Below are 21,285 nucleotides of genomic sequence, written 5' to 3'. Positions count from 1 at the left end.
CAGGGCAGGCCACTCCTTCCTTCCGTGTCCTGCCCTCGCCTGACGTAACGTCCGCGAGGGCGGAGCAAGGAAGGAGAGGTCTGCCCTGCTGCTGCTTGCTGCGAAGGTGGTGAAAGGAAAGGAAGGAGGCGTTTAAGGTTAGTTCAGGGCCCGGCGACCTCGGGTGGGGGGGCCCAGCGGCGACGATGACCTCGGGTGGGGGGGCTCGGGGGCGGCCTTGTCCTGGGCCCGGCTCTGGCTCTCGGCGGCCCTGGAGGCATAGCACTAATCTATCGATCCCACTTTACCACCGAAACCACTGCCGAGTCCGTGACACCTCAACTTGAAATGGCCTCAATCAGAATCCACCACAAAACCCTTCGCGATCATTTGAATTGTGTCCTGTTTTACAGACCTCCAGGTAATTGGAACGAAGGCCAGACTAACTTCATGGACTTCATTTCAAACACATGTGTAATCAACTCCAATGTACTAGTAATAGGAGACATCAACCTTCACTTAGAAGACCCAAACTCAATCAACGCACAAGAATGTAAGGAATTCCTCCAATTATGGGATCTCAAATGGCCACAAATGCAAGTTAAGAAATCAAGTTGCATATAAATCACACTCACAATGACTCTAACACTGGCAATGCAGAAACTGAGCAGAAGTTAAAGGGCACATTAGAGTCTAAGGTACAACCTTTCAAAAGTGGATGAACTGTTGCAAGCTTCAGAACTTCGGGAAACACTTCTTCCTGTAAGGCTATATAGAGAAGATTCAGTTCTGAGCTGAAGTTGCAAAGCATTCAATAATGGAGCAGGGTAAACAAATGCAGAACAAGTCACTTCAAGGTGTATTCTAGATGGAGGAAGAATTGGAATTGACCTACCAGGGTGCTAATACCTTCAGAACACAATAATCTGTTACTGCTCTGACCCTAACCAAGGAACAATTCTTCCTTCCTTCCTTCAGCTGTTAGGATTTTCAGCTTAAGTAGCTCTTACTGTTAACACGTGATGCACTTGAATTGAACTCTGGGAATTCTGCTTAGCAACATAGAGAACTGATCCACGAAAACTCTCAGAAAATTTAACACAAGGTCATTAAATTGCTGTCTCTTTTTTGTGTGTGTGTAAAAACAGATTACATATGGCTAGTATTTCAAATTTAAGTTAGTTTTCATGGCAACTGAAAATTAAGTTATAGATGCATATAGTACCTCCACCAGATCCATTTCCTTTCCTATTATATACTGTGCTAGTTTTTCATGACAAATTACTCGTATAGATACTTTTGAACATGTCTTTTATATGGACACATAACAGAAGACTTAGAAATATTGTGCAGCACCATTGATGCTAATTGCATATGTTATGAGTGTTCTAGAAATGTTAAACTACATTGGCTTTCTATGACTGGCTTATACTAGTGGAAGATGATCTATACAGGTAGATTTTAGAAAAGATGTGGAGAGGGGAATTTGCACGTCTAGGTGAGGATGTGGGGAATTCCCATACTACTTAACCCTTTTAAAAGGCCCCTACAGCAAACCCCTAAAGAATGGGCTAGCACCCAACTTGTTACCTGCCCCTAGGGCCTAACCCCTCTGAAGGTCGAAGGTGGCAATAAGCCCCTCCCCCAACCAGTTTCCATGGGCTTACTTGGGGGGGGGGTCCCTGGGATCATTTCAACAATGGGGTTTTCTAAAATGGTGTTGAGACCATTAGCAGTAATATTGTTGTATTACCACTAGGGTCAGTCTTCCACATATGGTCTGCCGATAGGGCTCTTATTGCCACCTTGGACTCTTGAGGAGGGGGTTGGGGCCTTGGGGAGAGGGAACATGTGTTGGGAGCTAGCCCACAAGAATGGAGGGCCATGTATTGGACGGGATGGGGTTGCTGTGGGGAGTAGGTATTGGGGCCCTTTTACAAGGGGGGGGGACTTTTCTGTTTTCCCCATATGTAGCTTTCTAAAATTGCTGCTCCCTCTGTATGTGGTGGTACTTTGATGTATGGTCCTCCACTGGTTTTATAGTAAAACTTTAGCTAGTGAAACCGCCTTGGGTGAATCTCTTCATAAAGGCGGTTAATAAATCCCAATAAATAAATAAAAAGACCTAATCATTGTGGTGGGGGTAAGTAGGCATTGCTCCTGCCCCAATAGACCTTGGGGACCTCCAGTAAGTAAGGGAAGAGGGTCATGAGTGGGGAGGGGGTTTGCTGGGGTGGGGGCCTTATAGTGACCTTGGACACTTTGAGAGTTTGGGCCTTGGGGAGGGGCATGGGAGCTAGCCCACACATAAGAGAGGTTACTGTGGAGGAGTGGGAGATTGCTGTAGGAGGCACAGATGCAATGTTGTGGGGTGGGGGAACATTGAGGGATGATTGCGAAGGGAGCCTCATTGTTTACAGATGCCTCTTACAGAAGTGGTAAATATTGATGTATATCTTTTTCACTTCAGACATGGATTTCATATCTGTATTGTTAATACGACAGTAGGTATATGTTTGAATTTTTTGTAATTCTATTGGGCATTTTGGAAGATGCAATTTTATAATCATGTATTTACATGTAAGTCCCACTGGACCCTTATTTAGGGATATAGCAGTTAACAAGAGTCATATTGGTATTGCAGGCCTGTCCAGGATACTCCATTTTCCCACCCTACCCATGTCAACTTGAAACCTGTATGTAGGTAGTTTCCCCAAGTGTGAATGCCCTCAACTGGGTCTCTCTAGTTGTTTAAATACTGCCATTTACATTACCTAGGAGTGTGAGTAAATTGTACTCTGAAGCCTTTTCTGATTCCTACAGCACTGGAACTAGAGTAGTTTAAGTGAAAACCGTGAATAATAGTAATGACATTTTTTTTTCGCTTTCAGCTACTTTAATGTTTGAAACTGTGCTACAGTAGTTCTTTGTGTGGGTGTGGGCGGGGGGGGGGGGGGGGTTGGCTGCATATGAAGTCTGTCGGTGGTGGATCAGATTTCTGACATGTGCCTTAGCCAGAGTCTGGTGCAAATGATAACATGGGTTCTGTGATTTTAATTTTCATATGATCAGATTAGTGCAAATAAGTCTGTGGCATTTTAGAAAATATGGATCAATTAATATTTTATTTTTGTTACATTTGTACCCTGCGCTTTCCCACTCATGGCAGGCTCAATGCGGCTTACATGGGGCAATGGAGGGTTAAGTGACTTGCCCAGAGTCACAAGGAGCTGCCTGTGCCTGAAGTGGGAATCAAACTCAGTTCCCCAGGACCAAAGTCCACCACCCTAACCACTAGGCCACTCCTTCACTCCACTCCTCCACTATAAGATGCAACACTTGTCAATAATAAAGATTTAGTGAGAGACTGGACAAAAATTAAAATTTGTAGAGCGAACTCATTTTCTTCTTACATAGACCATGCAGATGTGTTTTTGTACCAATGTGTCTGTCTCTCTTCAAAGCACTGAAATGTGCAGCAGGAAGCCTTGAAATGAAATTAGAAGATACATTTGACATTGCTGCAAGCAAAACCTTGTTTTTATTGATCTTTTCTATTTTTAAACCCTTTTAATGGAAACAGATCTTTTAAGTTATGACTGGGGGAAGTACAACACTTTAAAAAGAATGGGCTCTGCTAACAAAAACAAACATGCTTTTTGTCACTATTTTGACTCACTGGTGTTATGCCAAATCATGTCCAGGTTTCGGCATTGAATTTATGGGTTTGCAGAGCAGGCTAGAACATAGGTTAAGTGCGACATTCAGCGCTTAACCGGCTGTGGGGCACCACATAAAGATAGGAGTAATGTTTATATGGTCCTACTTATGTGGCTGTCTTGGCCAATTAAGTTCTATCAGCACTTAAACAGCTAAATGCTGATTCTTCCCTTGTAACACCCCCAAAATAGCTGGGTTTTGACATAGGCACCAACCAGGCTAGCCCTTAACAAGCAATTCATGTGGCTAGGAGCTGTTTCTGGCCAGTTAAATCACATTGAATTATGACCCACATAGTATATGCCATCCCAGTTTGGTTACACCAAAGCTTCTATTTTGTTTGCATAAGTATTTTATTCAACAATTTTTGTTTTAATCTTAACTCCTGGTTCAACACTGAGAGGATGTCTTTTGACAGGCATGTCATCTTGAACTCTGTAGGATTTAGGGGGTGGAAGAGGGAAGAAATGTTACTTAATTGTTAATTGGATGGAGGACTGCCAAGGAACCAGTAAGGAGTTGTGGTATGTAGATGGACATTCTTTCTATGCCTATACTAGAAAGAGCTAGTACCAGTGTGACCCAGTTGTCCCTCCCATGCATCCACACTTCTCCTTTCCCCTCCTCCTACTCTGTTCCTGCAATCCTCTCCCTCCCCCCTTCGAATTTCACACATGTATGTTTATCAAATGTTAAGTCCTTAAGCCCTAAGGCTGCTATCATTCATGATCCTATTGAGCCTGACATCAGTGTCAGGCAAAATGGTAGAGACTATTATAAGGGAAAGGGAAATGAGACTTGATATGCCGACTTTCTGAGGTTTTTGCAACTACATTCAAAGCGGTTTACATATATTCAGGTACTTATTTTGTACCAGGGGAAATGGAGGGTTAAGTGACTTGCTCAGATTCACAAGGAGCTGCAGTGGGGATCAAAGTCCACTGCACTACCCACTAGGCTACTCTTCCACTCTACAGAATTACAGAGCATATACATAACCTTGGATTAATGAGACAAAGCCAACATGGATTTAGTCGAGGGAAATCTTGCCTCACCAATCTACTACATTTCCTTGAAGGGGTGAATAAACACATGGCTAAAGTTGAGCCGGTCGATATTGTGTATCTGGATTTTCAAAAGGCATTTGACAAAGTACCTCATGAACGATTCCTGAGGAAATTAGAAAGTCATGAGATAAGAGGTAATGCTCTATTCTGGATTAAAAACTGGTTAAAAGAGAGAAAACAGAGAGAGGAATTAGATGGTCTCCAATTCTCACTCCATGGTGCCCCCAGGGAGGGATGGTTGGATTTTTGAGAGGAAGGTTTATCAGAATGCTATGCTGTCCTCCCTCATATATATTTTTATCAGCATCTACTTGAGGTCCTTGGTGAACACACTGGTAGAATTTATAGACATTCTACCACCCAAGAAGGCTGCAAAACTGCTAGTTAGTAGCCAAGCAGCAGGCATGTCGAAAGCACATGGCTCGGGCAATCTATGATGTTTTTGATATGTCGTCCATTTCCTCCGCTGTGTTTTTGGAATATGCAGATTCACCTGGCTGTATGCTTCCAACCTAGAACCAGCTGTTCAGAAGCAGCTGGTGGACTTCTCCTGCTGAGGAGATAATCTTTTTGGTGACATAGTGGAGGAGGTTGCTGACCTCATCAAGAAACATTCTGATACCATCAAATCGCTCCCCTGGCCTGCTCCTGATGCATCCTCCTCCTTCAAGAGGTATTTCGGCGGAGGTCAAAAAAGGCCCTACTGTTCTCAGAGGTGTAGGGGTCCTCCTACCTCCCCGCTTTTCCAGTCAGCCCAGAGCGCTTGTGTCCAACCAAGGCAGCGGAAAGCTCGGAAGACTCGGTCAGCTCCCTTGTTGAAGCCAGAGATGAGCTTTTGACTGGCTCTAAGACAGCGTAGCCGCAATAAAGTTGACCATCCCAGACAACCTACCAGTAGGAGGGAGACTGATTTTTTTCCGAGCAAGGTGGCCCCTTGTAGCCTCAAACCAGGTTATAAACTCCATTGGCAAACACTTCCTCCAGATTGTCTCATGAGAGCATCAAAATTAAGCTCTCAGGAGATCTCTTCCCTTTTGCAGGCCCATGTGGTTGAGCCTGTTCCACAAAGGGAAGTACTTTCTGCACCCCTCCCCCCCCCCCCCAAAAAAAAAAGACGGGGGGATTTCAGCCCATCATAGACCTAATGGCCCTGAACAAATGTCTGCCCAAGGAAAAGTTCAGGATGGTTTCTTTAGGCATTTTAATTCCTGTGTTTCAGGAAACTGATTGGCTATGCCTTCTGGACTTAAAGGAAGCTTATACTCGCATTCAGATACATCCCTGTATTTTGAGTAGGGAAGCATCACTACCAGTATTGCATTCTGCCTTTTGGCTGTTAGTTTACAGGGTATTTTACAAAATGTCTAGCAGTGTCACTACACGGACTGTGAGTGCATGTGTTTCCCTACCTGGACGATTGACTGGTAAAGAGGAGCTGAAGAATCCATGTCTATAACAACGAATGGACAACACCAACAGACTCATCCCAATTTCTTCATGAATGGGACAACATATGCAGAACCATACTAGACAGCATAGCACCACTTCAAACCAGAACCTCACACAGAAAAAACTCAATCCCATGGTTTACTGAAGAATTGAAAGAATTAAAAACACAAGTCAGAAGATTAGAACGAGCATGGAACAAGAAAAAAAGATGACTCAGCACTCAACGACTGGAAACAACTACAAAGAAAATATAAATACACCATCAGACAAACTAAAACATCATACTATAAAACTAAAATCAGACCAAATTACAAGGATACACATAAACTCTTCCAGCTCGTAAACAAACTATTAAATACCACACCGGTCACTTCTAACAACACAGACAACCCATCAGCACACAAGCTTGCAAACTACTTCAAAGAGAAAATTATAAAGCTACCACTCATGATACCTATCAACACTACTGATTATGTAAACCTCCTTGAGTGTTTAGATCCAATACCTGGAGAACATCCAGCAGACCGATCATGGACCAACTTTGACACACTCTCGATCGAAAACATCTCCCAATCGCTTGGAAGATACGCCAAGTCCCAATGTAAATTAGACATCTGCCCTACTAACCTTATAAGATCTGCCCCTCAACAATTCAAAACAGACCTCACGAGGCACCTGAACTACATGCTACAAAATGGTCTATTCCCAAACGATAAAGGAAACATTCTACTTACACCTTGACCTAAAGACGCAAAGAAAAATACAAATGACTTAACCAACTATTGTCCAGTAGCATCTATTCCTCTGACAACCAGACTTATGGAGGGCTTAGTGACAAAACAGCTCACTAATTACCTAAATAAATACTCAATTCTTCACGAGTCTCAATTTGCCCGACACGTATATATGTAGCATGTATATAAGTAATTTTTCTAAATTAACATCTTTTGTTATTTCTGCGTTATGTTTTTAAACATGATTTTATTTGTTTTGTATCCCCTGAAGCAGCCCTGCTGGGCGAAACATGGCCTGTGTCGGGCTGATTTGTATATACATTTTTAGTATTTCATAAGTTATATATTTTTTCTCATAACGATCTGCTCTGTTGATTTTCCGTCTTTGGAGTTTACAGATCGTCTGCCCTTTTGCTTTCTTTGTAATCTAAGAGCTGGAATATACCAAGAGAGGACCAGATCAAGAATATGACCAGCAACGTGTCGCGAAAGGAAATTGTTGGGAGAAACCAAGATCTGTGAGAAGAGACAAAAATGAGTCAGATCTAGAAGAAGAAGAGTCTACATGCATATTAAAATCACCAAGAATTGATAGGTTAGAAACTTAATTCAAACACTATCAGATATTTCCGTTAACATATCCTCAAGGTCCATAGTACAGAGGGCAATTTTAAAAAAAAACCTACCGGTACCAAGTGAAAGGAAAAAGGAGCTGAAGTATGAAGATCAAGAACCTCTGGGTACAAGAAAAGGAGTTCAGTGACTGTAAAAGAAGAAGTTAATAGGATAGCAATTCCTTCACCTCATTTACAGGAGCGGGGAGAATAGACTGAATTTCAAAAAGATACAATTCCCTCACCAAGCCGAAGCCAAGTCTCTGTGAGACAGATCAGATCAGGTTGATAATCACGAAATAGATCACAAACCAGTGACGTTTTTGCTAGGTCTTCCATAAGGAGAATATATCTATCTTGAATGCCATGCATCCACAAGGGAGGATTTGAACTCTTCCATCCCATGCCTATAACCCACCTTGCAGCTGTTAGACAATTTGCTAATACTTTTTGGGAAGAATGATCTGTTTGAGTAATACCTTTACCAATTAAACCTGGACTTGGGGATAACTGGGTGGAGTCTTTCAGTATAACATTGATAGTGGTGAAGACTTGGGTCTAAAAAGTAAAATAGCTGGGCATAACTACCACATATGTAAGACCCTATGGTACCACAGCCCCTCCAACAAAGAAAAGATGAACCAGAAGAGAATTTGCTCAGCTGCACCAGAGTCATATACCATCTCATCAAAACTTTAAGGTTAGATTCTTTCAGCCTTGCTGATATAGAAGTCTTATGAACTACACTTGAATTTTCTTCCCATTCCTGAAGTCATCTCCTTTCCAAAATCATTTTCCCAATCAAACATATATTTCAGTTTCTGAAACTCTTCTCATACCCACTTCTTGTGTATGGTAGATATTAAGCCTCTAGCCTCCTCCTTATGCAAACATAGAGTTGTTAGTATTGTTCTTTGTAATCCTTAAGACTACCATGCTGTAAATCATGTCTATTCTGTAAATAATAGTAGTAATCAAATTTATCAAGGTGGAATTCTTGAGCTAAAGCCTTAAAGGATTTACATTTTCCTGTGTGATACAATTGATATATTACTCTAAGCCTTTTATCTTGCCATCTTTGAAAATGGGACTTCCCCCCACGACATACCCCTACTATGTATCTTATTGGGGTTAACCAGGAATGACAATTTAGCTACTGTGACCTTTTCCCATAAAGTTATAATGTGTTGTACGAAAGGATTGTATAAATAGTCTACTTTACCACCCATGGGAGGGATTTGGATTTTATTAAGTGTAACTTCATTTGGAGTTCAGTGAAATATTTTGTAATGTTTCCTTCTCAATCTTTTGATCAATTCACTTCAAACATAAGTTTGAGTCATGAGCTGAGAATGGTCCTTCTTGGCATTTAATTGAGGGAGAACTATGTAATGTCAGTGATAATGCCCTGCTACCTGAACTCATTTGAGACATGATGATAAAACCATTATAAAAGTAGGAGGATTAACAGACTTGCTAAAAACCATCCTTTGAAACGGATGAGGGAATATTTGCAGACACCCTGAAAGTTCAGTAGAGTAGTGGTATTTCACCAGCAGCACAGGGGCCCTCCCACTTAAACTGCACCTCTGATGTCTCTGCATAGTGCCAGACTAGAGTCAAGCTCAAGAGGGTCTTCTTTAAGAACATAAGCGTTGCCATACTGGGACAGATTGAAGGTCCATCAAGCCCAGTATCCTGTTGCCAATCCAGGACAAAAGTACCTGGCAAAGATCCCAAAAGAGTAAAACGGATTTTATGCTGCTTATCCTACATTCCCACTGATTCTGCCAAGACCATTCTTTGGCTGTGGTTTTTTCTTGATAGTAGATACGAACAGTGGGAATCTCGTTCATCCATTCGTGAGTCGCTAAATATATGTCTAGAACTTGAGGCCACTCCATCCATGCCCAAACAGTGATCAATTCAGGCATCTAGAATGAATGCTTAACACTAATAGGATGATTTGGGTTTTGTTTAGGAGGTGATATATAAACTGGAGATTAAGCCTTGTTTCAATAGTTTTAAATACTAGAAAGGAAATTGTTACAGCTTCTTCTCCCATACCTCCCATTTATCTTTCTTTTTAATTAGTAAATGAGTTGGTCAGTAGATATCCTGTTCATACAATGGCTTAAACTTCTTCCTACCAGGACTGTGGTGGTCATATCTGCTATACCCCCAGCCCAGCTGTATACATATTATTTATTTATTTAGATTTTGCTCACACCTTTTTCAGTAGTAGCGCAAGGTGAGTTACATTCAGGTACACTGGATATTTCTCTGTCCCAGGTGGGCTCACAATCTTAAAGTAGAATATTGAATTTAGTACACATTATGCAGAATTAGGATACAGTTCAAGATGTTTTACAGTTTGCAGGTCTCAGTGGAGAGCATTGTGCATTTACTAACCTACAACACGTGCTGAATAAGCAACATTGTTCACAGTGGAAACTATGGGTTTTCATAGCTCGAGATGCGGACGAAATTGTGGCTATACAAGGCTGGAAGTGTTTTAGTGTTATATGCCTGTCCCTCTTTTCCACACTAGTGTGGCGTCTCCGGTTTCTACTTGGATGCTTGTCTGGACGTTGTTCAGCTATGTTTGATGTCATGACCCTTGATATAACAAAACATTTGTTTGGCTTATAAATGAAAAGGATCTGGCTAAGTTTTTGTTAGTCTTGCCTCCATATTTCCATTTTTTGTCAAATATGTGCCTTCTGTTTAAAAGACTGTGGAAGTAACCTTTACAGTTTATTTAGTTGACTGTTCATCACTTACATTATAGGATTTCATAGCTCTGTGAGCACAAGCTCTATTTATCAGTGAAGGGTGCAGGCCTTTGCTGTTGTGTAGTCATTCTTCATGTTGCTAAGCAACTGAAAGATGTCTCACATGCAGAGAAAGGGCAGATGCATTTATTTTAAAATGTGAGGACCAATGCTAAAAGAAAAAGATACTTTAAACTTTGCATAATTTTGTGCTCTAATGAGTGGAGGAGTAGCCTAGTGGTTAGTGCAGTGAACTTTGATCCTGGGGAAATGGGTTTGATTCCCACTGCAGCTCCTTGTGACTCTGGGCAAGTCACTTAACCCTCCATTGCCCCAGGTACAAGTAAGTACCTGTAAATGTAAACCGCTTTGAATGTAGTTCCAAAAACCACATAAAGGTGGTGATCAAGTCCCTTTCCCTTTATCACTTTAGCCTGTTAGATAATGAAGATCATCACAGCATTGCTGAAGAAATGCCAGGCTAGACTAAGAAACTAATGGGACGATGATCAGAAGCAAACTCAGGCCTAGAGGCTATTAGCGCTATACTAATGCCTCTGTTTGCTACTGCCCCATGATTACAGCCCCCAAGTACGTGAAACAACTTGCTCGCAGGCTCTGACCTCAAGTAGCATGTAGATGCATGCTAAACAGGGCTATACTAATGCCTGTATTTGCTACTGCCCCATGATTAGAGCCCCCAAGTACGTGAAACAACTTGCTCGCAGGCTCTGACCTCAAGTAGCATGTAGATGCATGCTAAACAGGGCTCTTATAGCAACTAACATGCAAATACATGCTAAACATATTCCTCCCCAGTGATCAGTGGGGAGTGCGCCATACATTGGTGCGTTGTCTGCGGCAAACCCTAGGGTTTGCAGACCGTTGGGGAGGAATGGTGAGCCATGTCTAGCACGCATTTGCATGCTAGCAGGCCCACCATTCCCCCCCAATATAAGCCCTCCCCAGGAACCCTGACCCCACCTTCCCCAAGCTAACGACACTGGGGCTGGAGGTCCGCAGACCTCCAGTCCCCCCCCCCCCCCCCCCCCCCCACTACACAAGTTCATGAAGTCTGGAGATCCCTCACAGCCTCCTAAAAAGCTCTGGTGGGCCACAAACCAAGTTCCCACAATCTGGTGGTCTAGCAGCCCCTCTTCCCCACCCCCCCCCCTTACCTTAGTGTTGAAGAAGGGAGTAGTATACTTCCTCCTTTTCCAGCACTGCCTTGAAAATGGTGGCACCCAGCCCTGCCCAGTGCATCCTGGGATGCACTGGGCAGGGCTTCACCATATAATATGGTCCAGCGCACTCTCTGGCCCCTCCCTCCCGAGGTCCGGCACGCTCTCTGGCCCATCCTTCCCTTCTCCCCGAGGTCCGGCACGCTGTCTGGCCCATCCCTCCCTCCCCCCTCCAGGGTCCAGCACTCTCTCTGGCCCATCCCTCCATCCCCCCTTCCAGGTCCGGCACGCTCTCTGGCCCATCCCTCCCTCCCCCCTTCCAGGTCCGGCACGCTCTCTGGCCCATCCCTCCCCCTCCTTCCCCACCGAGGTTCCGGCGCCCTCTCTGGCCCATCCCTCCCTCCCCACCGAGGTCCAGCACGCTCTCTGGCCCATCCCTTCCTCCCCACCGAGGTCTGGCGCCCTCTCCCTCCCCACTCTCCCCCCTCCCTCCCCACTGAGGTCCGGCGCCCATCCCTCCCTCCCTCCCCACCGAGGTCCGGCGCCCTCTCTGGCCCCTCCCTCCCTTCCCACCGAGGTCCGGCGCCCTCTCTGGCCCCTCCCTCCCTTCCCACCGAGGTCCGGCACGCTCTCTGGCCTATCCTCCCTCCCTCCCTCCCCACCGAGGTCCGGCACGCTCTCTGGCCCATCCTTCCCTCCCCCTGAGGTCCGGCGTGCTCTCTGGCCCATCCCTTCCTCACCACTGAGGTCCGGTCCCTCTCCCTCCCCTCCCCTCCCTCCCTCCCCACCGAGGTCCGGCTCCCCCCCTCTCTCCCTCCCCACCGAGGTCCGGCGCACTCTCTGGCCCATCCCTCCCTCCCTCCCCACCGAGGTCCGGCGCACTCTCTGGCCCATCCCTCCCTCCCCACCGAGGTCTGGCACGCTTTCTGGCCCATCCCCCCCACCCCCCTACCGAGGTCCGGCACGCTCTGTCCATCTAACCATGGTCCATCTACCCCTGTATCCTGCTTCCAACAGAGGCCAATCCAGGTAACAAGTAACTGGCAGAGTCCCAAATAGTAGCAAAATTCTGTGCTACCAATCTCAGGTCAAGCAGTGGCTTCCCCCCATGTCTGTCTCAATAGCAGACTATGGACTTTTCCTCCAGGAACTTTTCCAAACTTTTTTTAAACCCAGATATGCTAACTGCTGTAGCAATGAGTTCCAGAGCTTAACTATTTGTTCAGTGAAAACATATTTCCTCCTATTTGTTTTAAAAGTATTGCATTATTTTAGTGTCCCCTAGTAAAAATCAATTCACTTTTGCCTGTTCTACACCACTCAGGATTTTTATAGACCTCTATCTTATCCCTCACCCCCCCCCCCCCCCCCAGCCATCTCTTTTCCAAGCTGAAGAGCCCTGACCTCTTTAGCTTTTCCTCATATGAGAGGAGTTCCTTACTGAGAGAATAGTGTCCAGAGACCTTGATCCCACCAAATCCCTGACTAATTGCAAGGGTCTTGCCAATTGGGGGGGGGGGGGCATCAGAGTAGAAGAAACCAAGCTAAGGGGACATAACCAGTTGGCTTGCAGTGGAGCCTTCAGCCCCTCTACATTGCCCCTATAGAGGCAGTGGCATCATTTCCAACCCAGACCATATTTCACTGCATATCCACCTTGATTCTTGATTCCCATGGGGATAAGGATGAAGACGCCTATTCTGAGAGAAGACGCCTATTCTGAGGGAATCTGCACTTCTTAACACCTGTGCGAACTTTCTGTATAATTCTTCCTCCTTCAAAATGAAGGCCTTACTGCCACAGCTGTCATCAGGAAAGGCACACTAAGTGCTCTGGAACTATCTGCAGGTGCAGATTGAGCCATCGCAGGACTCTGCTGCCTTACATGAGATACATTTGAGGCAGTGTATGCAATTCTATCTCATGCATATTCATTGTGGATATCATAAAAACCTGACTGGCTAGGTGTGTCACAAGGCCTGATTGAGAACCTCTGACTTAGAGAGAGTCTTTCAAAGGAGTTTGAATTTTTTAGTAATAGTATTGTGTGGTTAGAATAACTTTTATATCTAAATCCCATTTATGTATTGAGGTCAGAGGATCTTTTTTTCAAGGTGGTAATCTACTCATTTTTATCATGGCATAAAGCTTGGTAACCTATCTATATTCGTGCTTAGATTTGTAAACATTGCCTACTTCTCCTAGCAATGAAAGGACAAACGTTGGTTGTGTAAACATTGATTTTTGCTGTAGAGATGCAGATTATAATTGTTTCCGATTAAAAAACAATCAAAAAGTAATAAGATGAATTCTGCTACGCTTGTCTGTTTTAGTGTATTCTTATGCTTCAGTTAGACTTGTTCTTCTTGCTAGTGCCACATTTTCCTTTAACATAAAAAAATTTATAATGTTTTTACTTAACTTTCAATAATACTAAGAAACAGTACATCCACAGAAGGCAGTGCAATACAAAAATATAGGTAATAAAATAACGTAAAGGGATAATATGTACTACATAGCACTAACATTTGCCATAGGAGCCTGCTTTTCAGAATGATTGGGGGGGGGGGGGGGACGCTAAACCCAATGAATATGACCTTTACCTGGACAACGTTGAGGCATTTTCTCAATATTGGGGGCGCTGAAGCACCCACAGAGCTGGCACCTATAACCTCCACAAGATTCAGAAACAAAAGTAACTTGGAATTTGAAGGAGGATATAAATGCTGTGCACTTGGAGAGACATCTGGGAAAATTAATCACATGATTATGAAAGAGAGTCCGTGTTTTCTTAAAGAAATTAACCAGGACATTATCCCTTTCAGAGTTGCTTGAGAAAGTTGCCACCATAGTAGTTCTCAATGCAATCTCTTGAACAGAGGATTCCAAAATTTGTGTCAAGTTAGCAACTGGTGGCTCCCACAGACTACCCCTTAAAACATTCTTAATAGTAGAGAAAACATAATAAAACATATTAATAACAGGAAGAGAATCTTCAGGAAGCGGCAAAACTTGAAGGAAATAATGTTTCCTTATCCGTCGTCAGCAGATGAATCCAGAGACTTGTGGGTTGTGACCACTTACTAGCAGGTAGAGAGAGAACACTGAATTGAACTCTATAGAATGGTATCCTTCCTGGTTCTTCAGAATATCTCTCTCCAGCAAGTGACGGATGGTTATAACCAAGCTCTTGGTTAGAGAATGACACGGGGATGGGGACCTGCAGTAACCATGGGGATGGGACGGGGACGGGGACAGATCCCACAGGGAAGTTTGTCCCCGTGTCATTTTCTACTTTGAAGCCTGTTAATGAACTGGACTGTTATGTTTGAATGATGCTGACAATGATATTTTGATTTTTGGAAAAACAAACATGCTGGCCACAACTAGCAAAATTTGCATGGGGTATCCTATACATCCTGCTACCAGCACATCTTCTAAGAAGACTTCTTCTATTGCCGGAAGGACTGTAGAAGACAGGAGAAGCTAGACTCCATAGCAGGTGCTTCCCTCACTCTCTGTAGCTGAGTTGAGTTTCAGCCCTCACAGTTCCTCACCCTTCTGCCATCTGTCCTCCCTGATAGCAGGGGAGAGGTTGGAGAGTTTCTGGTGCGCCTATGGAGTAATTTTCTTCTGAATTTATTCTCCTGTTTTGTCAGGCTTTTTTTGCTAAAGCAGCCTCATGCTCAAACAGTTCCCTCTTCTTGCCTCCAGCAGCCTAGTGGTTCAGAGTCCTGGCCAGTGGCCCAGCCTCTGCAAGAGGAGCATGGGTCCAACAGGAGGCGTTTGGAAGCCATTACGGAAGTGGGATCTTTAGCCCCTTCCCCCATTGCCCCCTCATTCCAAGGTGGGGTTTTTTGGCCTCTTCATTGCAGGGTTCTCTCCCTAAGGACAGGCGGAAGCTGTTGGCAGAGGAAACAGATGATGCCATGGCAGTGAGGATTTTTCACAGGAAGGAATTACCTACTTTTATTACCAAAATTTTGCAGGTACTCAATATTGCCAGTCCTGAGGAGCCTACTCCGGTTGCAGCTAATCCTAAAATGGCTAGTACGAGGCAGCCATCTAGGGCTTTTCCAGTCCTTGAGGCTATCAAGAGCTTATTTTGGCTCAGTGGTCCACCCCAACGCTGGCCTGCGGGTGTCCTGGGCTATGTTCCAAATTTATCTTGACCTTATTCACTAGTCCAACTGGAACTGGAAAAGCTCAGATTGCTCAAGGTGGATGCCTTGGTGGTGACAGTGACAAAGAAGACCACCCCTTCTAGTGGAGGGCGGTATAACCATGAAGGATGTTCAGGACAGGAAGTTGGAGTCATCCTTTAAAGTCTCTCTTGAAATTTCGACCAGGTCTTGCAGGCTGCCATTTTCAGCTCCTGTGCGGCTCGAGCTTGCCTCAGCTGAGTGCAGCAGGCAGCAGATGCTTTGGGGATTCTGAGTATCAGCAGTCAGTGGAATTCCCAGCATGGAGACGGGGCTCACATATTTGTTGGACTCTTTGTATGACCTGGTCTGGATCTCAGTCAAACAGATGGCCCTGTGGTTACTGCCAGGTGGTTGTTGCGGCTGAGACACTGGGCTGCAGATACGGTATTTAAGCAGTGCCTCACAGTTTTCTTTCCGGGGACAGCTTCTCTTTGGGGGGGATCTGGAGAAACTTTTTCAGGACTTACTGGTTCTGTTGCAGCGCTTGCCGGAGAACAGACCGAAGGCTTCTTTTCAGTCTAATCGGTCCAGGCCTCGCTTGAAGTGGAATTGTCCTGGTAGGCCTTTGATTTCTGCCTCTTCCTTTTCCAAATACAGGTTCCAGCAGCAGCAACCCTTTCGTTCGGACAAGAGGCCAAGTGGACTTAGATCTTGGGTGGCTCGCACAGTTAGACCTGCCCGATAATGGGGTTCCAGTCCTCTCCTCAGTAACCAAAATAGGAAGGCATCTGGCTCTCTTCTACAAGGAGCGGATCAGGATTACCATGGACCAGTGAGTCCTCGAGATTATTAGAGACAGTGGCCTAGTGGTTAGTGTGGTGGACTTTGGTCCTGGGGAACTGGGTTCAATTCCCACTGCAGGCACAGGCAGCTCCTTGTGACTCTGGGCAAGTCACTTAACCCTCCATTGCCCCAGGTACAAATAAGTACCTGTATATAATATGTAAGCCGCATTGAACCTGCTATGAGTGGGAAAGCGCGGGGTACAAATGTAACAAAAATAAACAAAATTTGAGTTCTCCTCTTCCACAGGAGATTTTTTTTTTCTTGGAGTCCCCTTGCAGCGCAGCACCCAAAAGGGCAGCGGTGCAGTCCACCCTCCTCTGGGGCAGTGGTTCTGGTACCATGCCATGAGCTTGGGTAAGGCTGGTATTCCATCTATTTAGTGGTCCTGAAGAAAAGCGGGTCTTTTCTGTCTGGTGTTAGACCTCAAAAAAATCAATCGGTCTCTGTGGGTCTGGTATTTGCGGATGGAGACGTGCTCGGTGTTAGCGGCAGTGCAGCCCGGAGAATACCTCATGGCTTGGGATCTCAAGGAAGTGTATCTGCATATTCCCATTTGGTCTCCATACCAGCGCTTTCTGCACTTTGCAATTCTAGGACACCACTTTCAGTTTGAAGCCATGCCATTCGGCTTGGCTATGGCTCCCAGGACCTTTTCCAAGGTCATGGTGGTGGCGGCCTTTCTCAGATGAGAGGGGATACAGGTTCATCCATACATGACTGGCTCATCTGTGCTGCATCAGAGTAAAAGAGTTGTCAGGCAACAAGCAGAGTAATCACACTGTTAAAATACTTAGGTTGGGTGATCAGTTTGCCCAAGAGTCATTTTCAGCTGTCTCGCTCTCTGGAATATCTGGTATTCGTTTTGATACCTCAGGGCAAGGTCTTCTTGCCAGATCTGAGAGTCCTTAAACTTAGGGCTCAGGGTCAGTTGTTGTGCCACATGCATCCCTGGACGTGGGAATGTTCAGCTCCTCGGGTCCATGGTGGTGACATTGGAAGTGGTGCCATGGGCCAGGGCACATATCTGGCCTCTGCAGCAGTCTCTCATGTGTTGCTGGTCTCCTGTCAGGATTAAACGGTGTGCCTTCCCTGGACTTCTCCAGCCAAGAGCAGGATGACCTGGCGTCTCTCTGCATCTCATCTGGAACGGGGCATGTCCCTTGGGTTGCCATTTTGGCTAGTGGTGGTGACCGATGCCAGTCTATCGGGCTGGGGAGCATGCTGTCTGCACTCCAGTGTGCAGGGCCAATGGACCCAAGAGGAAACGCGGTAGCAAATCCATAGCCTAGAGCTTTGGGTGATTCATTTTGCCCTTCGGGCATTTCAAGCGCTTCTCAAGGGAAAGCCAGTGTGCATTTTCTTGGACAACACAACAGCGGTGGCCTATGTCAACAGGCAGGGGGAAACCCTCAGTCAGACACTGGCCTTGGAGGCTCATCTCTTTTTTTTTTTTTTTTTTTTTCTCTGGGTGGAGAATCATTTGCTACAAATATCAGCAGTGCATGTAGCAGGTTCTCTGAATGTGCAAGTGGACTTCCTCAGCAGGACCTTGTTGGATCCGGTAGTTTAGGAGTTGTCAGCAGAGATCTTCTGCGTGGTGTCTCATATGTGGGGTGTTCCGAACATGGATTTTATGGTGACTCATCACAATGTCAAAGCTGTCTGGTTCTTCAGCAGATGAAAGCAGTGCGGTTTGAAGGACATGGACGCTCTTCTTCAGCCATGGCTGGAGTCATTCCTGTTGTATATTTTTCCTCTGTGGCCAATGATTGGCAGAATTCTTCACCAATTATGTCATCATCCAGGACTAGTCATTCTCATTGCTCCATACTGGTTCATCTGCTGGTGGACAAGCCATTTTGCCTGCCTTTAACCCAGGGACTGCTGCACCAGGGACCAATTCCAATGGAGGATCCTTGCCGCTTTAGCCTTATGACTTGGCTCTTGAGAAAAACCAGCAAAAGTAGAGGCTGACAAATGTACAAACCAATAGGGAGATATCAAAGAATATTCATATCAAGGACCCAACACGGTCCGTGTTTCGGCGCCTGCCTCAGGGGTCACAAACAACTTTCTTCAAAAAACACAAAATAGATTTTAAAATTGTTTTTTTTAATGCATCGGATAATATATCTGCCTTTATAAAATATACAGCAAACATTTATGAACATTCATGATAATATTGCACAACTGTAAATGTATCACAATAAATAATGTGAAACATTTTTTAAATTATAATATATTGACAGAAACTGTGGACAGAGAAACACCGAACAATATAAATAATAAATGTAAGATAATGACTGATAAACAAAAGACATAGGTCATGCTAATAAAACATCAACATATCGACAAATGTGTTTGTCCTAATCTTATAGTGAAAAAACATTCATAAAGTTTAAACAAGGAAAACACTTTAAACGTAATGATCCGACACCGTTTAGAAACTACAGTTATAGAAAAAATATTTAATACTTTTTTACGTATTAATTATAATTATAATACAATGAAAATAAAATAAACCCTCTGAAAAGAAGCTGATTAGCTTGGATAAATCCTTTTTTTATGCACATGGTTATATAACAGTTTAATCCACTGTAAAAGGATACAAAATGTTATGATACTATAAAAGAATACAATTTTTCATTTGGATGTTTTTTCCCCCCCAAAAATGGACCAAAAACACAAACGCACAGAGCACAAAAACATCGTGTCCATTAAAAAAAAAATTGATGTTTTGCTGTTTCAAAAATCACTATATTTGCTTTTCGGATTCTGGACGTTTTGAGCAGAACATCCAAAGTCAGACTTAGATGTCATATCAGAAATGCCCCTCCATGTAACTTTGTAAGTCTAAATGCTTTGAAAATACATCTCCTAGTAACCTTTGTAACTTTGTAAGTCTGTGTGCTTTGAAAATGAGCACCTTAGAGGCGTATTTTCAAAGCACTTAGATTTACAAAGTTATATAGCTATGTAACATTGTAAGTCTAAGTGTTTTGAAAATATGCCTTTTTGTGTACTAATTTTAGTTTTCCAGGGCCACCTTCAATTTTTTTTTTAATCGCCACAAAAAACTTCAAACATGTCTGCCTCTAGTTCACTTTTAGTGAGTAAAGGTGTTTTTGTTCGTTTTATTTTTTTCAGGTAAAAATAGCATTGTGTTTCCTCTGTCTGCTAGTCCTTCATCCCCCTTGGATTCTTTAGTCAGGTTGCCAGTGGTTTTGAAATTTCCATAATTTTATTATCCAGCCATAGTCTATAATGAGTATTAGTGCATCATGTGGGGCCAGTTAATCTTTGCGTGAGCCTTTCATTTATTTTCAGCTATTTGTCTGTTACTAGTCCACAGAAAAGGAGCCTCTGCCGCTTCAAAAAGTGTGTTTGTTTATAGATACCTACGGTATAACTGGTGGTGATGTGTCTTGGAGCTTTATAAGAAGTTTTCTAGGTATCAGAAGTGTCAATTGATAATGACTATAGGCCTTCATGATTATGAAGAACAAAGACAAGAGCTGTTTGGCTCCAATAAGCCTGATCCAGGAGTATCAACACTAGAGGCATCATATTCCCATGACCTTGAGGGATCCAGAGTGTGCAGCAAATTCATATAAGCTCCCATATTAACTTCAAAACAAAATCTGGGGGAAAAAATCTCTCTCTCTCTCTCTGTGTATATATATATATATATATATATATATATATATATATATATGTGTGTGTGTGTGTGTATGTTTGTATATATATATATATATATATATATAATAAACCTTGAGTCTTTAGGACATAAATTATGATTGATTGCACTGTATTTGTGTGTAGTGCTCAGTATTTTTCTGAGGATACTTGAGACCAGGAACAATTACTTTTATTTAGGGATTACTTCAATAGAGAGGAAATTTGGGAAATAGAAACTAAAAAGTGTTTTCTTACTCATGATCTTATCACTCAGCAAGCACACATATATTTAAAACGTACTACATTTTGTAGCTTTTAAGTTTTTTTAAAAATGTTAGATATGTTAAATGTAAATATAGAAGTATGTTGGAGAGACTGAGCACACCGCCTACTGTAGACTAAGAGTTCAAACATTTCTTTCCAGATATTTTCATAGCATTTGTTTGTTTCTTTTAGGTTGCTTGTATAGATTAAACTTGGGCGAGTTTGGACAAGCAGAAGGACTGTTTTTATATAGGTAAGCTGCTTTATCATCTGCATCCCATCTTTCTTATGCATGTGATTTTATAATGGCTTGATAATTAAAGGAGCAATAATACTAGGAATACTAGGAAAATGTTTTACCTTAGTTGTTTTAAGACACACAGAATCATTGATATCGTGTTTTGATTTATTGTTTCCATTTCAGTCTTTGGGATTTCTTAATACTTAGTTTTTGAAAGTACCTTCTATTTGTTCACATCCATCAGTTTAAATAGATAATACTACTGCAGTGCTTATAATAGAGCTTCCCAAATAGAAAAAACAAAACACATTTGACACAATTTCATATGCTAGGTCTCCAATGTATGAAAATGTTTCGTACACATTGAAGATGGTTTTATAACAACTCAAAAAATGTACCACATATAATAAAATATTTCTGAAAGAGGAGGAAAAACCTCAAAGAGCTCCAAGTAATTTATAAGTGATCCACTCTTCATTTCTAAAAACCTCCCTTCAAAGAACGTGCTGACAGTTTTCATCAAACAATATTCAAAATACAAAATCCACCTTTAGTAAAAAAAAAAAAAAAAAAAAAGTTTTATGGCTTGAATC

General features: G+C 43.3%; 1 protein-coding gene across 2 annotated transcripts in view; it reads left to right on the top strand.

The window, feature by feature from the left end:
* GNG12 (G protein subunit gamma 12) overlaps nt 1–21,285 on the top strand; it is a 114,630-nt gene that overhangs the window by 8,199 nt on the left and 85,146 nt on the right. For both annotated transcript variants that reach the window (XM_030206900.1, XM_030206899.1), the window contains exon 2: nt 20,644–20,704. The gene's annotated coding sequence lies outside the window, so the exon portion shown is untranslated. The remainder of the gene's footprint in view (nt 1–20,643; nt 20,705–21,285) is intronic.

The sequence above is a fragment of the Microcaecilia unicolor genome, chromosome 6, assembly GCF_901765095.1.
Source record: "Microcaecilia unicolor chromosome 6, aMicUni1.1, whole genome shotgun sequence".
Lineage (NCBI taxonomy): Eukaryota > Metazoa > Chordata > Amphibia > Gymnophiona > Siphonopidae > Microcaecilia > Microcaecilia unicolor.
This window is presented reverse-complemented; position numbering and strand designations above follow the sequence as displayed.